Here is a 12621-nt window from a genome sequence, read left to right on the forward strand (position 1 = left end):
TATATATAGTGTCTGCCCAGAAGGCTTTTTGACTGTGACCTCACCTTCCTCTCCCAGACTTGAGGATACCAATGCCAGTGTCACTGGAGATGGGACTTCCCAGGAACTTGGGGTTCAGACCATGCAAGCCAAGTCCAAATCAGATAGCTGGTTCTCTCCCTTCTTGTACACAAATTTGTCTGAATACTATAAATATATTCTACCAGTGGATTCCAGAAAAGCTGTTTTCATACTTCAGATTTCCTGAAAAGAAGACTTGTGATAGGAATTGTAGATCTGCAGCAAAGCTCAACCTGTAGTGAGCTATTCACAAAGTATAACTTATTGAAATATAACAAGAAAAATAGACCTATCATTTGACTTACAACTGTTTTCAAAGACGAACATCAATGAAGCACATCCAGTTTAGAGGTTAGCTCAACATACTCGCTTCTAGATATATTTACTGCAGTTTTTGAAAACCTTTATGAGCTTCTGTAAAAAATTCAAAGTTCAGTGAATACAATAAGACCTGATGGATAATTTTAAGACAAAATGTTGCAAGCTGCTTGATGAGATCATAAAATCCACTTTCTCATCATAAGTGAATTCTGCTTATCTGGGAAACAGACAGTCCAAGATTTAGTCTCAAAAATGACCTCTCTGAAAATTAATTAATTGGCATTTGCAGTGCTTTCTTAAGGAATGGGAACAAGATACTTCACAAATATGAATAAAATGTTTCTTAAAGCCAAGAGATCTTCTTTTTTAACTACCTCTGCCAGTTTTCTCAATGAAGGCACCCTAGAGACACATAATGAAGACGTAAGTAAACAGCATATAGAGCTACTTGGAACACCTGAGGGAAAAATGATAGAAAATGTTATCTTTTTCTTTCCAAAAATTATTTACTCAACATACTTCATTATTAATGGCTGCTTAGTTTGAATACACAGAGACAGAAACGTCATTTGGGTCTTAACTTTGAAGCAAGAGAAGCATAAAATGAACTGGTAAACATGATTTAGAAAATTATTTCTATAGAAGGAATATATGCATAGAAAGAAAAATGGCTGTTCAACTATAAAAATAAGTCTGCCTTTCAATGTCAGGGGTTTTGAGCCTATAGTATGTACTCCAATGAGTTGCCTGTATTCCCCATAGCAGAGCCATCCAATACAATGCGATTATCCATACATGAGAGATTGTCAAAATAAACTGACCATCTAGAAGTTGTTTTTAATGGACAGCCACCTTAAGTCTGCGTTCCCACCATCACAAGTGGTGATAAATTCAGCCTAGAATTGACCTATTCCCACAGCAGAAGAGGACAACTTAGTCTAAAGATTACAACAGCCAGTTTTAGTGATTGCTTCCCAATAAGTGTATGCTGTAAAAACATCGAAGAGGAAGCAGGAGAGTGGAAGCTGGGAAGGAGTTAAAAGATGTCAAAAAACTCTTACTAGACAAAAAATAATTGGAGAAAAAGAGTAGAAGTAAATTAATCTTCCTGAAGTATATTACATAAGGGGAAATGCTTGGTAGTCGTTATTTGCTGTAACAACTCAAGACAAATGAGTAGTCAGTGTGTTAGTTCTGATGAAGGACACACAAGAAAGACAATGGCTTTCCATTTTTAAGTTAATCAGCACCCAAGTGATGTATTTCTGAAAAATAATAAAATGGATTAATCAGGAGCTCAGGGAAAAAAGAGGGCAGACATTTTATTTCCACCACGTGTGGATGAAATATACATAACATAATAAAGGGCTGCTGTCGACTATCTGCAGGAAGAGCACCTGGAAGATTAAAGCTGTGGACATAACATTAACAAAGTACAGACCACACTGAATTAATGAGCACTGGAGATAGACATTCAGTGGAGTCTTAATTTATTTTCCTTTTCTAGCTCATCCTTTAAGAAAATGACAGTGTCTTCTTATCGATTTTACACTCAGAGATCAATCAGAATTGCCCTGACTCAGACAAAATTTACAGCGCTCCCTGACAGTGCCTCGAGCATCTGGGCCTAAACAGACATTACAAGGAAGCAATATATCATGTTTGTATGTAGAGCTTGACATGCTTAAAAATAAGCTAATCTGTAGTGGAATTTCCTTCTTTTTGACAAGTTGCTCTGCCCAGCTCTTCGGCCCCTTGTTATGAATTTCTCTCCCAGCTCTACTATTAATTATAACATGCACATAGGATTCATGCATTTAGACCCTGAGGGAGGTCATCTGCTCTGCAGTTTTAGATAAAATATAAACTAACAGATCACTCCTACTTAAACAATGTGAAATGTCACTCTGATGCACTCCATAAAAAAAGCTAGAGGTGTTCAGTCAAGAGCTATGATCAGCTTTGACAACCCAACAATATCAGAGCTAAATGATGGGCCTGTACATTCCCAAACAGCCCTCCGTGGAAATTGCGGTATCCGGAAGCTCCTTTGTGCAAGTAACTAGCTGTATTAAATGCAATAATTATTGAAAAGACATGAGCTGTGATGCTTAGGCAGTTGTTGGCTAAGCTAACTTGTTTTCACATTACAATTCATCTTATACCTAAGGATTGACTCCAACATGACTTCTTATGCAAAAGGAATGAAAACAGTTCTCTACTGCACTGTGCACCTTAAGATCCCTTGTGGACTCAAAGGATAGACCTGTTTTATGAAATATTTGGTGTACAAGAATTCAAAAAGAATTGGTATGCATCTGAGAAGCACAGAAGATACCAGGCTTTCATAAATTCAAATCTGTCATCTCCTTCAGTCAGTACATCATTGTCCACTTCTGCACCAACAAGAAGCACTGGGGCACCTGGAGTTTAAATCAATTGGAACTTCTCAAAATACAGCACATTTTCAGTTGTTTGTTTCATTTTTGATCATCTGATAAAATACTGGGGAGGAGGGGTGCCATCAATCCTCCAAGGCACTAAACGTTTACTAAATTCAAGATTCTTTGTTCCCATTGCCTTCATAAAGAGGACTATTCAGTTCAGCATAACCCAAAATCAGATAATTTGCACTTAGTATTAGAGGACTTAAAAATCTACGCAAGATAACTTGCATACCTAGCAGTATACTGTAAAACATTTCTCTCCCCTGGAAAAGCCCAAGTGCCTGGTACAGGACTAAAAGATAAGAATCTGTAGATCTCCATCATCATACACAGACATTGATTTTAACATCATTCTAACAGTGAGGCAGCTGACTCTGTCTTACAGACTGTGCTGCTTTGTTATCTAGACATGGTTTCATTTACACTGTACATTTCATTTGAGACCTTTTTTACTCTGTGATAACAAAGAAATTACAAAAATAAAAAGTATTTTTTAAGCATGTTAAGGTGAACCTGATCAAAGCTACTTTCATGCTACCCATAAAGTCACCACTAACAATTTCAAAACATTGAACTGCTCTTATTACATCCCTAATCCATTAAGAGTCCTGTACATATTTAACTAGATTAAAAACTAATAAGAAATAGTACAAAATCTTATTTGTGGTAGCACAACAGAATCGTTGTCCAGCATTTGCAAGTGTACACAGTAGCAGGAAATTCTGCTGTTTTAACATGGTCTAAATCCTCATGTTAGTGGAAGTGAAAACATGCATTTACCTTGAATCAAAAATGGAGAAATAAAACTAATAAAACAACAACTGATTAGCAGTCCAAACTCTGAAACATGGAAATTTTACAACATGCAAAGAAACAAATGCTGCATGGCTTATTTATGACACCTCGGTATGACTTGCCCTCAAGTAATGTGACAGTAAATTATTATGCTTTCAGAAACCAGTATGATGAGTACTGATTTATTTCACTTTTTCTTCTTTCCTTTCCTTTCATTTGTGATTGTCTGGCACAGTAGGACCAACCTTGAAGAAATTAGAAAAATATCATCTTCCACAAGGGATATTGTACTTATTTTCCCTGCAGGTATCTTTTTCCCTGATACTGTCTCTGTCTTTTTTTAGCCTCCTGTTTCACCTCTCTTATGAGATAATCTCATGCTATCTTAGCACCTGCTTTCTCTCAGTGTAAACTAGAATAAGGACAAAAACAAATTCTAAATTCAATCAATTTCATTTCACTTTTTCATTCACAGACACTAACATGGAGTTTTGTTGTGATCAGCAGGTTACTTTATACGAACAGACACAGAACTGACTGAGTGTACAAAGACACCACAAACCCTGCCCAAAGCCACGGGCCCAGTTCTTAATACATGACATAGTCACTGGATAACTCTGCCAATACGCCATAGCATTTCAAATGCAGCTAGTAGTTTAGAACGTATCTGCTTTAGTCAACCTAATCTAGGTCACTTCAAGGAACCTAAGTCAGTAAATATTGAGTACGTACACATTGAAGATCTAGACTTTCAAAAAATACTGCAAACTATCCAAAGTACAAGCCTCTCACTGGGTCTCTCCCTGGCTGTAACAAAGAGATGTTAATGTGATAATAAACAGCAAAGTTAGTGCTCATCTTGCTTGGCTTCTTATTTCTAAAAACAATGTTGGCTGTCTATCTTGCCTAAGAGTCTGTGGGGGAAACTCAGATCCTGGAAGGGATCCATCCCAGCCTTATTTTCAGACTCAACTGCCTGAGGAAGAACAGGAGTTCTAACCTAGCAGCAACACCAAAATGAGAGCTACTCAGTGATAAAGCATGAGCAACATGAGTCCTGCAGAATCTTTTCAGTCAGCATACCTGGGATTCATAGGTAGCACTCACAACAGTGAAAGAAACCATGATGTTCACTTCTGAAAATGAAAGGTTTACTTTCACAACTAGTCATAAAATTTATAATCATTTACACGTACACAGACAATTTCCTAAGTAGCAGATAACAATGAAGATTAAAAGATGTGCTCACTAGTAAAATGGAATACTTATTCTATTCTCCTTTTTTAAATATAACATGATATGTGTTATTTTGTACTTCATTCTATTTCTTTTTAAATATTTTTAATTCAATGTTTAACAATCTATTATTTTCTGAACTAAAAAAATCCTTTTACTGTCACATAAAGGAACCTGTTAATGAAAAAGCATCAAATATGTTATGCAACTTGGCTAAGAGTATACTGTAGGATTTTATGCATCTTCTGAAACTTAATAGTCAGTAGCAGCTCTCACTGCTCTTCTAACCGATGGGGAATTCAAAATATCTAATTAAAATATATTATTTGGTTTAAACATGTCATTAAAGGGAAGCTCTGCTAAATATTGTAAGATCCCAAAGGAAATAATAGTTACTCTTGCAGCATGTAAAATACACTGCAGAAATATTTACCTTTCAATGTACACAAAGTACACCTGTGCCAGAATCTCTTGTTCTAATGATAGAAGAAATGAATTAGATCTCTTCACACACAGGTAGAGCTGCATATCTTTCCACTAGTCACACAAGGAATAACAGGTGGCATTCCTGTTGGCATGTTCTCCTGAGTGTTCTCCACGCAATCGTCTGCCATTTCAGTTTACAGTTCAAATGCTACAACAGACCTTGGGTGGAGAGAATGTGCAAGTACTCATCAAAGCTTTTCCTTAATATCCCAGTGAATTTCTACAGCCACCTGCATAAAATAAACATCACTGTCTGAGTGGCAACACATACAGCATCACACGCATTTCCCTCACCCACTTTGTAAACCTGAACTAACTGTAGAACTCAAAGTACAATATATGTTCAGCATATTAAGCTAAGCAAAAATACGGACCATTCTGGATCTATGCTGCTCCTGAAGAAACTTTAGCAGCCCAAAAGCAAATGGCCAGAAACAGATGAGTATGTTACTGTGAATTCTTCTGCATTTTCAGGAAACGTCATTACTTTCTGAAGCACATTTAAAACATTACTGCACACATTCAGCTCCACTGTGTGTGAGTTTTAGCTCTTTTCACTAGCAAGAAACATAATGAGACACCTTCAGAGCCAGTGTCATAAAAGACTATTCAGATTACATTTGTCTACAAGACATAAAAATATTCAGCCAGAAAATACCCTCCCCTTACAGATTACAGCAAAGTGAAGTGCATTTTGGGACAGTTTCCTCTCTCCCCAGACACAAAGATAAGAAATTTTACATTTTGAAATATCTACCAGGAAAAAAGATTAAAGAAGGCAAATGTACTGACTTTTTTTTTCTTTGCTTTTTTTTCTGTGAGGAAAGAAGAAGAAATGAGAGTTGAAAAAAGGAGACGTTCCACATTTCTGCATGCATAAGAGGTTAGGCACCTCACTGGGACTTTGTTTCTGATCCCACAGAGAACTTTGATTGTTCAGAAACTGGCTTATTGAAAGAATAAAAGTAGAGGACGGTAGTGAGAAGGACACCATCCTCTACAGCAACTCCTCAGAGAAGGAGGGGAGACTTCAAGCCATCCACTTCCTAGTCCAGGATGCTAACCACCAGTGCTCCTGAGATTACTGGCTAATTAGATCATGTAGGTTTGCACCTGAGTTCCCACTAAACTCCATCCATTCCTGTTGCTTAACCAATGTTTTTTGCAGGAGTAAAGGAACACATACACTTCCACAGCAATTCAAAAGGCAGGACAATTATCTGAGGGAAATTACACTGTGTTTAAAAAATGGCTTTATACTTTAGTCTGCTGACCTCCTATAATCTCTTTGCTGAAATGTAGTATAATTGATCAAGCTATATTTAGAGTAAATTCATTGAAATGATGAATCTCATTTTCCAAGAGCCTGAGGGCACATGTAGGCAAAGCTACAATCAATCTATAAAAACCACAATACAACTACACAAAGAAATTAAAAAGTGTATTACTGGATTCACCAGAAATTAGAAAGCTCTGTGGAAAGATATTCAATATCCTAAAAGCCCTTCACTTTTCCTTACAGAAAAGGAAGCTGCAAGTATGTTAGGAAACTAAAATTACTATGTATAAACACTTATTAATATCATTGTCAATGCTTGTTATTAATGGGAATAGGCTGAATTCCAAAAATGTGGAGGGGAATGTAACCTATCATAATCATCTGTTCTGACATAGATCTGCTCCTTTGAAAACATGAGCAGCCACAAAGTTGTCCAGTGATCCTTTGACAGCTGCAACTTTATGATGTTCTAGGGTGAACAGTTTATAAATCTGGGCAAAACACAAGCTGAATCGATATAATGATTCTAAGTTCTCCTAAGGCTGAATTATAAAACAATATTAGCAAAATTCTAGCAGAATCAATTGATGGTAGATTAATCACAGAACACTCTCCTTTGAAAATAGAAAGCTACATAGCAGGAAACATATTTTCTCCAGCACTATGTCTAGGGTATGCACTGAGAAGCCTTTATTCAGCTTATAGGACACTTTCTCTACAAGAGGGTGAAGGTGGACATTGACAGAACTTGTAGTGATTTCCTAAAAGTCTGAAGATTTTACTGAAACAAACAAAAACAAAAAACAAAAAACCACAACAAAAAAAAAAACACAAATGTCATAGCAAAATATCACTCAAGAGGACAGATACACTTGCACCTGGGCACATGAAAGGAGCAATTGCAGAGGTTTGTGTATTCAAACAGAAAATTTTATTTTTATTGCTGTGGATACACCCTGTACCAATATAGAAGGTACTTTGCCAATGAGAAGAAAATAGAGAATCAAAAAATAATTACTTGGTTAACCAACATTTTGTAAATGTGCTCACTTGAACCATATCCTGTTCAACTCTTATGCAGAGAACTGCAAGAATCATCAGCAATATCAGAATCTGAAGCACAGAAAACACATTTTAAAAAATGACATAAAAAACCAAAACACACATCCTAGATGGTACAGATCTTACAGGGTAGAGTCCCTTCCACTCATTATACACACTGATCCAAGCACCTCTCGTCATGCTATTGCAATTTTATTTGGATCAAGGATACATGTTTCCTTCTCAACTATGGAAGAGATGCAAAGACACCTCATAGCTTACATTGAAAGCACTCAAAGACCACATTTCAGAAATAAAAAATAACTGCAAATTTGTTAGGTTTAGTCACCCAACTTAAAGCACATGCAGAAGTACGCAAATCCAAAAATCCTAGAGGAGGTAAAAAAAAACAAAAAAACAGTCAACTTCTTACCTTGGATGAAAACTGTGAGATCTGAGGTAGAATCATTGCCTGCTGTGCATATGGGGTCTTGCATGTCACATTCACCTTCCATCTCTTGAATGCTGAGCACTGGGTAAGCATATGTCTTGCACAGTCAGCATGTGCTATAAATGACTGGATGTGTAAACTGTAATGATATGACAGATGAACCAAAGTAAGATTTAGCTTTGAGATGGACTACTAAGGTTAACACTGCACTGCTAAATCATTACCAAAAAGTACATGATTCTATTTCTAAAGATGACAACATATCCAGGTATTTCATTTGTTTCCTTGAATTCAAAAGCCTTAACTGCAAAACTGGAATATTATAAGATGGTCCAATACTGTGAGTCTAAAAAACTGTTGCAGGGATGAGGTAAATCTGGATGCACAGAGGTGTGACATAATCTGCTTATAAGAAATAAGTGATTTCTTAGATCGGTGATTCAGGCAGCTGCATGGTTGGCCTGGTTTCAGCTTAGGCAGTGTCAACAGCACACCAATATCTTGGTTGTTGTAGAGTCATAGGAGCACACACAGGGCCAGGGCAGGTCACTTGATGTGAAAGGACTGCTGCAATTATGGCCCTGCAGCAGGGTGAGGTGGAGCCAGGGGAGCAGTCCTGGATTAGGCACAGAGTTAGTCCATGCCATGTGACATCACGTTGTTAGTATATGAAGCTGTAGGGATTTTGCTCAGAGATTGGCTGGGAATTGGTGGGTGGTGAGATGTGTTGTATTGTTAGCTGGACTTTGATCAGCAAGTAATTCCTTCAGTAAGATTCCTTAATTAATTAATTAATTCGTAAATTAAGATTCCTTCAGTATCTGGTATGATAGAATGCTTTGCTTCTAGGAGAAAACAATGCTGACATGGATGTTTATAGCTGCTGCAAAGCAGTGTTGTACGGAACCAGCCAAGGCCATTCCCAGCAAAGGGTCCAAGAAGCTGATTAAGCAACAACAGTAGTTCAATTTGCCGAAGCAAGATTATTAGCATTTTAGGTAAGCCAAGGAGTAAAACTGTATCCTGATGAGGCAATTTATTTTATTTTATTTTGAAGAACGTTGAGAAATAAATATTTTTCATTTGTTTGGCGTCAGAATTTCTCATCCAAGACAGCAAAACACTTTATTCCATGGAAGAGAATGTCACCAGAAAACATCCTGCAGGATAGAGACCACCAGCCCATTAAAGATTTATGTATTTATATCAATAGGAGGATAAATGATTACAGGAGAAAGGGAGTCATTAGGGAACAAAGGAGTTGATTCTATTCTTTTTGAGATTTCTTTCAATTACTGCACAAACTCCAGTTATCCGTGTATTGCTGGTGGAAGCCTGTTTGCTTGTTTTTTCTTTGGGTTAGAATGACTGAATTTTTATTTGTTTTATGTTAATAATTTATCTCTCTTCTTTTTTTTTTTCTCCAAAAATATTCACTTTCCAGGCAATGCTTTCACACTATAGCAAACTGGACTTCAGCAAGAAGCTACTCAAGGTTGCTAAATATATCAACACTGCCTTTCCAACTGTAAAACTTTTTAACAGAGTTCATGTAAGGATTCAAATGTGGAATCGTGAACAACTGTGGTGTCTAACTGCTTGAAAATAAGGTAGGAATGTAATTATAGTGTAATAACGGATATCACAAGAAGTCATGGCAGGCTAATGTGATAAGGTACTATATCATCTGATGAGGAGGAGCACTAACATTTCCGTATTAAAATGGTATTAGTGGTATATTAGGCTAACATGATATGACAAAAAAATTGCAAACAAAATACTATAATTTAGTCTAGGGCATAAATGTGAGGGAATAAAACCAAATATTGTCACAGAGGAACACCCTCTTTTCATTTAGAGGAACATGTGGGAATTTTGTGATAGAATCTGCTGTCGTGTCATACTGATAAAAGTTCATGAGAGATTACATCTTGCTCTGTGAATTGTAAGTTATTACAAATGATATCTAACATCTATGCATTATTTTTACTCCAAGGGACTTTATAGAGCTTTACAAACTTTAAAAGACATGTAAAGTAATGCCTTGATTCTCATAATCAGTCTCAAACCTGCAGGTGAGCAGAATTCCTAACAGACCACAATTTTTTAATTGAACAAAGTTTTACCCAACTACTATAACTATGATTGCATTTATAGAGTGATTGTCTATTTAAAAACTAAGTTTTAAACAGGAAAATAAAATTTACACCTTTCAAACTCCAAATCAACCAAACTCTTAAGAAGCCTCTGTCTGTAGGGTAAAAACTGTATGTCCATATTGGCAAATAGCATTCCTTTATAAAAGTAGCCTACAGCTGTTGTCTGTAGGACTAGTACAGGTGGTTTATTCTGTATACAACAGTGTAGTTTAGACACCAGAAAAATTTTCAAGTCCTGTCACCCACAGTGAATTCAAACTTCTAAGCAAACTTCAATCACGTGCTACTCACCATTCTGTGAAATAAAGGAACAAGGACAGGTACGCTTCCAAGACAGACTCTGCCATGCTTAGTCCAAAAGTATTCATCACTAGATTATGCTGCCAAATTTCTACTTATTGTCAGGCATCCTGAAAGCCAAGCCATTTATATTATACATAGATGCATACATCAACAGATATTGCAAAATTGGATGAATCTTGCTAGGCCTTCATTTCTAAACTTTGAAATGTCTAATGATGTTTGTTCATAAAATGGCTAAAAAGACTGATCTATTCTCCTTTATGAATTATTTTGGTGCTCTGCTTTTCAAGCCCTCTGGAACTTTGGAAGTCTCAAAAAAGTGGCAAAATTCTTTTCCTTAATTTTATAAGTATTTTATGATCTTTACATGTAATAAAGGAGACTAAGGAACCAGAACTATTTGTATATAGCTGTGGGGTTTTTAATTAAACTTATGCAAGCATATCAGTGTAGTGAGGCAGAAGCCTCTGGTGTTTACCAATACATTTATTCATTTAAGGTTGTATTAAGGACAACAGTTTCATCATGGATCACATTATCTACTTGCAGTGACTGTGCTAATGCTGTTCCATTTATAGCAATGGAGGCAAAGAATCAACTCTGAAGCCAATACAAAAACAAAGCATTAAAGAACATTATTCAACAAGAAACTAGCAACTAAGAAGTACTTCAGACAAAATTTACACTGTACCTCCTTGTTTGTGTTCATTAACTTCATCTGGTATTGTCTACTTTGCAGTATAAAGAGAAAAGATGCAAATATCTTGTGCCATGAAAATATCATCCCTAAAGATGGTGTTTCATCATCAATATGAATCGTCTGTAGCTCTTTACAAACTCCTTGATTTTTCTCTCATATCTTATATACAGAATAAAACTCTTAAATACTTCTCACTTTGACTGATAATCTAAGGCTTCCCTTGGATTATTCTCTGTCCTCCTTCATCACACTGAATTAGCCTACCCATATCTTGCCACCAGTTCTCCTACTTTGATGCTTTACTGAACATATATTTCCCCATCCCAAACATACGGCCTCTCTTTACAGCTAAACCTTTCTCACCATGATGAATTAGAAGTTCTTTTCTCACCTGTTGGCTCCACTGATGCTAGTGTCTTCAGCTAGTGGTTCACTTCAGTACATCAGTAATACCAGGTTTGGTCAGCCACTTTCACTATGTTGTTTTCAGAAGAATGAAACACCATTCTGAGATAATGCCATCATTCTTCACTGCACTCAGGGGTGCCTGGAAGAAACTCATACAATAAGTTGAAGGGTAACAGGCTATACTTATTCTTGACAATATGTATGTACCATAAGTGTAAATATGAGAAGAGAACAAGTTCAAAGTCTCTCTTCCCCAATTACTCTTTTTTGGTCACTTCATTCATATGATTTTATTCTTTTTTTCTGATATAGAAAATAATTAATTTTGATGTTGGGATTTTTTTTCTGTATCCTTTCCCTTTAAAACGCTAGATATGAACAGCTTCTCTTCCTGCCCACACAGATTATCATTAATGCTTTATCTTCTAAAACTAAGATATTTAGGGCTGCAAAATATTCTGTATGTGCATGGTTTTGCACACATATTTTTACGTATGACTTACACATTGAGATCCCTAGTATTTTGCACATGCTTTTGTGGCATGTTGCAGGAACGCAAGTGCTTAAATGATTCAATATACAAATTTGTGAAGGAAGAATAGATTAGAAGACTTGTACCATTTTCTAAAATTGAGAAAATAAGATTGTATACTGCTTTGAAACATGCTGCAGTATAGTAGATTTCAGTGATATTTTTCTTGAACAAGATAAGAAAAAAAACACGAAAGTACAATTGGGGAAGCATTTTTCTTTACTTATGAATACAGCTGTAAATAAATCATTACATTGCATCGAAAGTACCAAAATCATCAGGAAGCTTGGGCAAAAGATCTTTTTTTTTTAATTGGAAGAAGAAAAGAGAGGACAAAGAGTAAAATAAATCCTTTCAATTTTTTGTCGTTACAATAGAATTCTTAACTGTAGGGGGTAGAACG

Source organism: Cyrtonyx montezumae, unplaced genomic scaffold (genome assembly GCF_038088225.1).
Source record: "Cyrtonyx montezumae isolate F1298 unplaced genomic scaffold, pur_monq_1.0 scaffold_8, whole genome shotgun sequence".
Taxonomy (NCBI): Eukaryota; Metazoa; Chordata; class Aves; order Galliformes; family Odontophoridae; genus Cyrtonyx; species Cyrtonyx montezumae.